Raw genomic sequence first — 6,000 nt, forward strand, 5'->3', positions numbered from 1 at the left:
ACAATTCCTCTCCTCGCTCCTCAATTTCCTAATCCTACAAGGCTAGGCAAATCAATAGAATGGCTTCCGACAAGCTAGGTATAATCTATCCTGTCTCCCCGTCGTCTTAGTTACAGATCGATTGGTTAAAGACTATCATCGACTAACCGAAAAACGCTAAACCCTTAAACACCACTAGTTGGTACAATGTTAACAAGTACAATCTATCAACCTATATCATCCAATCAACTAATTACACAACAAATGCATTCCTAGTAGAAATGATATTAAACGTTACTACAACTTGATTGCAAACAGTACCGAAGCAATTTAAAGTCATAATCAACATTCAATAATCTCAAACCGACATTCAATTATGCGAAAAGTTATATATCAATAAACGTTCTCAATGGACATTATCAATTCAACACGTCGAGCATCAGAATAATATTAAAGCATCGCAAACAAACTGAAACGAAAACAAATATAATCTGAATACAAGAAACTTAACCAAATATCCAACATTCGGGCTCATCCAACTAGTCGAGAGCTGAGGAGGAGATCAATGGAGTCAATCTCGATCTCGCCTACACCGTAACGGACAACCGGGAACTTAGCCGCTCATGGTGGTGATGACGGAGGCTGAAACAGTGGAATAGAGCGATCATGGCGGAGAGGAGGTAACCGACAGCGATATGATGCGAAGAAGGGGCGAAAACTACCACGGACAGCCCAGAATAGAACAGCCGCACTTCACCGGAAAACGTTAATTTTTCGGCAGGTCTTCCGAAAAACGGTGGCGAAAATGGGATCCGAAGGTACTATGGAAAGCTCTGGTGATGGAGAGTTCAGATCAGGTCCTGGGGAGGTGAGAAGTCATCGAAAATGAGCAGGACTGGCCTAGAAGATGAGAGGGTGACAGCAAAATCGCTGATTCCAGCGGTTTTCGCGGTGGCTGAGGCTAGGAAAGTGTAGATCCGGCCGTGGGGAAGGGAGATCGACCCTGGGAGCTGAGACGTCACCGAAAAATGGCCAAATCTAGCCGGGAAGACGAAACGTCGCGGTGGTTGGAAGACAAAACGTCGCGGCAGCCCTTGGTTCGCGGTGGTGGCTTGCGGTGGAGGCTCGCCAGCGGAAGGTGAAGGGTCGCCGGCCTGGAAGATGAAACGTTGCCGGCCGGTGACCAATTTTGGTGGGAGGCTAGGGTTTTTGGGTTTGGGTTTGCGCGCACTTTTCACGATGGTCACCGGAAATTTATCCCATTGCGGAAAATATCCATTTGGTCCTGCATATTAAAACATGACAAAATCAGCCCCTTGAAACATGACATATTTACCCCCTAAACAGCATAAATGAGACAAAATCACCTTAATCCATACACAAAACCTAATATCAACTCACATACTTCCAAATCATTTCAAACACGTTGAAATCATAAGAAAAATATTAGGAAGCGATTTTGTGAATAAATTCATAAATTCTTTAATGTCTCAATATACTTCAATTAATCACATATGGGTTTTTATCACCAAAATAGAGTCACTTTCAAACTCTAACACCTCTAGACGCCCCCTGGATGAGTCTTCCACATTTAGGACATGGGGGAAACTCCGCTGTTCTCGGCCGTCATTTTGCCAATCTTTCTTGTTCTTCTTTGGCTGAAACTTCTTCTTATTTTCATTTCCCTGTTTCTTGCATTCAAATCTTCTCTCTATAGGGTGGGAGATGGTTCACTGATCCTCCTATCGAGGGATTTGTGGGGTAATTTTGTTCTCAAATATTTCCGCCTCAATGCTCGCCTTAAGGCTACTACAGGTTTGAGGGGGAGCGCACCCGTCATTATATCACGAGCTATCTCCAGCTTCAACCCATGGACAAACTTATCTCTTCTCAATTTTGGAGTACTGACTATTTGGGTGCAAACCTAGCAAGGGAATTAAATCTCACTGAATACTCTTTCACTATAGACCTGCTGTAGACTGATAAATTCTGGACCTTCCATGAACTGATCTTCCGTTCTATACTCAGCTTCAAAATCTCTTCTGAAATCACCCAAGTCATCACAGAAACATCAGAGTGTCTCCATCAATTCCCACCAAATTCAGGCATCACCCTGAAAAAAGATATTGGCACACCAGATCCTTCCTGGCGTCATAGGAAACAGTGCCGTCGTACGCTCAACGGACCTAAGCCATTCTTCTGCCACTAAAGGGTCTGTTGTACTTGAATTTTGACGGCTGATGGTGACTGGAAGCCCATAAATCGGTCAATCCGAATCTGTACTGTCTGAGGTATCGTTTTTTCTTCTTCTTAGTAGGCGGTACTTGAACGGGGTTTTCAATTCTTTCTGGTTGACTCTCCCCAGTCTTTCTCCTAAGACTTGCTAACAATCCCCCAAATTCTGGCTTCAACAAGGTAGAGGGAGTAGGTCTGGTGGGTTGGAAGTTCCCTCGTACTTACTGTTTCTTACTACTTGCTCGTGTTCTACTCTACCTCTCATCTACAAAACAATCACATTTAATCAATTCATGCCACACTTTAAGTAAGGAAAGAATTTAACTTACAACAGTCGGCTACAGAATGTCGCGGCGGTGAGAATGGCACCGTCAAATCCCAAATCTTTGCTCTGATACCAAAAATGTAATGACTTCTTCTAATGTATATTTTTAAACATATAATATGAAAACATACATAATAGCATATGAAAATAGTTGGCCCAAATTTTTTCTTACATACAAAAATATAATCTTTACATATATAAAATAACGAGTACAAAAACTTAGCAACGGTGGACAGTAATGCCAATTCTCTCTGCTTGTCGACGTCCTTCCGACCGCTGCTCACCTATTCCTGCAAAACATGAAAAACAACGGGGTGAGCATAAAAATGCTCAGTAAGTAAATCCCTTAACTTTCTTCTTCTTGATTCTTTCCTTATTAATTCTCTTCTTCTTTCTTTCTCTGTGTCTAATTCTCAATGTTTTCTTTCTTTCTATTCTCTCTGTTTCTTTCTTTCTAATTCTCTCTGTTTTTCTTTCTTTGTCTTTCTTTCTTACTCTTTTATTCTTCTCTTGCTACTCTTCTATTCTTTCTAACCATAATAAAATTCATGGGCATATGCATAAATGAAATGCATAAAAATGCATTTTATTTCTTCTTTCTGTTCTTTTCTATTCTTTTATTCTCTATTCTTTCTTTTCTTTCTATGCTTTTCTTTTCTCTTCTGTCTTGCTTGCCCAAGTTCTCTTCTTTCTGTTTCTTTTCTTTGCTTGTTCAAGCTTTCATTCTTCTTTCTTATCTTTTGTTTTCTATTCTTCTTTTCTTTTCTTTTCTTTCTTATCTTTGCTGACGGACTCGGTGATGTATGGATTAGAACTGGCCGTAGGAGTGAGTACAATCCATCTCCATGCACTCTTGCGGACCGTACAAATTCTTCTTTCTTCTTAGGCCTAATTAAGGTGACGTGCTATAGGAATTCTCTCGATACAACCCTCATCCACATACACTCTTACGGGTCATACAATTCTCTTCTCTTATGCCACCAATTAAGGTGATGTGTATGTGGGAATTTCTTCTTAACACTCACGGTTTCCCATCACACCAACCTTTCTTTTCTATATTTATTCTTTAATGCTTATTCTTCTTCTCTTTATTCTTAGAATGTTTATTCTTTCTTTCTTATTCTTTATTTTTAGTTTTATCTTTATTTTCTTTTTATTCTTTCTTAAGTTTCTACACATACACAATTATATGCATATGGATGGCTCATGCTTAAATTTCTTACCTAAATGCACTTATGAAATGCACATATGCAATGTTGCATAAAATTAAGGTTTCTACTCAATCATACTTCTCTTAGGCATTTCATCAAACAATACTTGTGCATAAACAACCCTAATGTAATATCATTCTATTTGTTTTTAAACCATCCAAAGTGAGAGAAAAACTCTCTTGTAACATCACCAACCTACGGCAAAAACACTCCCAAAGTTTCTCCAATCTTCCCATTTCAACCCATCATAAACCTCACATATACTCCTAATTCAAGTGTATCCAACAACAAGCATACTAATCATCCATCTCAATTCTCAATAATCATAACATATGCATATTTAAAAGAAATCTCTACTCACTTGATTTTCTTAAACTTTAACTTGAGTTGGATTTTGAGTGGAATTTACTTACCTTATGCTTGAGTAGTCTCTACTAAGCTCTCTACTTTGGATTAAATCTTCTCTTAACCCTAAGCATAAACTCCATAAGAACTCAACTTTTACACAATAAAAATAGATAAAAAGCAAGAATCCTTACCTCTTGACGCCTAAATTAAAACCCTATGGAAAATACTCAAAGCCTTCAAAACCTTGGAGGATTGATGAAAATTTGAGAGAAAATGGGGGAGGAGTGTGGCGGTGGATGAAGAAAATAAGGGTTTCAAACCCTTAACACTTTAGTTTATAAACACACTTTTCCATTTTGCCCTACTCTTTCTTAGAAATTCCACTATTCCCTTGGTCAATTACCAAATGCCCTAATTTTTAATGCATTCTTTATGAAATTCTATCTCTTTCACTCCCCACTTTTTTAACTAATTTTGAGTGAAAAGACATTTTACCCTTAATGCAAGTTTAAGGCATTTTCTTCATATTCTCTTTAAAATCACTTTAACAAAATTAACTAAGGGCTATAAAACATAAATTAAATCTGCACCCCGCTGGGCGTTACAGGTTTAGAATTTATTTGTAGATATTGGGCCTAGGTCGGGTAGATCGGGTAAACCAAATGGGGTTAGATTTTCAATTATATGCTTTATAATAATGAAATACTTAAACTTTGAGAAAAAACGAGAGCAAGAGTGAAAACCGATATTTTAAAATTATTGTTTATGCAGATTATGAAACTCAATAAAATTACTTTATTTAAATGTTAGACGTAGTTCCTTTATTAGAATGATCTAGGGTAATTCTATTTCTTTTTACTTTGTGCTTTATATTGTGTGTGTTTTGGTGTGGTTTCAACAACCTGAAGTCTCTAAGTCATTTCCTTCTATATGCCAAAAGAACATTTGAAGACTTTTAGAATTTATTGCATGTAAAAAATAAAATAAAAAATGGACGTGTTTAAATGTCAAGTCCACAAGTTAACTTCCTGACTCTAAGACGGGAATTTCCAAAAAGACAAAAATCCTGAATATTATTAATAAGATCATAAGCCAAATAATAGACTATTAGTAATTAACAAAAAATTATGTACAAGAAAAAAATATTCCACCCATTGACCCAAAAAGAAATTAAAATAGAATTAAGCCAATTCAACAGGAAAATCAGTCTTGACACAACTATATATCTTTATGAGGCATTTAAAGAGACTCGAATAAAAGAAATAACTTATATATGTTCATGAGTTGAAACGTACAACCTAACCAATCAATTATCAAATACTGAAGTGTTTTGCCATAACGGGTGAATGAATTCTTCTATGACAAAGCATCGTGGTTGACAACATTGTCGACACATCACATTGATCGGCAGCCACAGTGTAAACCTACTCGCCGTTGGCAATAGCTAGCCAGTTTTCAAATTTTCAGTTTTTAATATATTTTTATTATTCATTTTAAATATTTTTAATGAAAGAAATTCATAATTTAAGTTTACTTTGGGGTGTTTTTACAATTGTAGAAAAAGAGGCTTAATAGTGTAAGGTGTTGTTCACATGTGTTGGTGTACAGCTTATAAATGCCAGCATTTTTTCTTCACAGCGTTACACGTTTTCTTTTGATGAAAGATAAATTTTTTGGTGGTAATAAATGCCACCGAATTGGAAACAAAATTTTAGCTTCATGTCTGCCAACATGTCAAAATACTCATAATTTGGTGGCTGCACAATTCACACGCGGGTTTTGTACGGAAAATCTGTCAAGTTTTGATTTTCCCTTCACTGAAATACGGGTGTGTTTTGAGGGGAGAAAACCACACATTCTCAAGCAATACAAACACTAGAGACGAGAGCTTGAGTTAGAGAG

Source organism: Pistacia vera, unplaced genomic scaffold, assembly GCF_008641045.1.
Source record: "Pistacia vera cultivar Batoury unplaced genomic scaffold, PisVer_v2 Contig759, whole genome shotgun sequence".
Classification (NCBI taxonomy): Eukaryota; Viridiplantae; Streptophyta; class Magnoliopsida; order Sapindales; family Anacardiaceae; genus Pistacia; species Pistacia vera.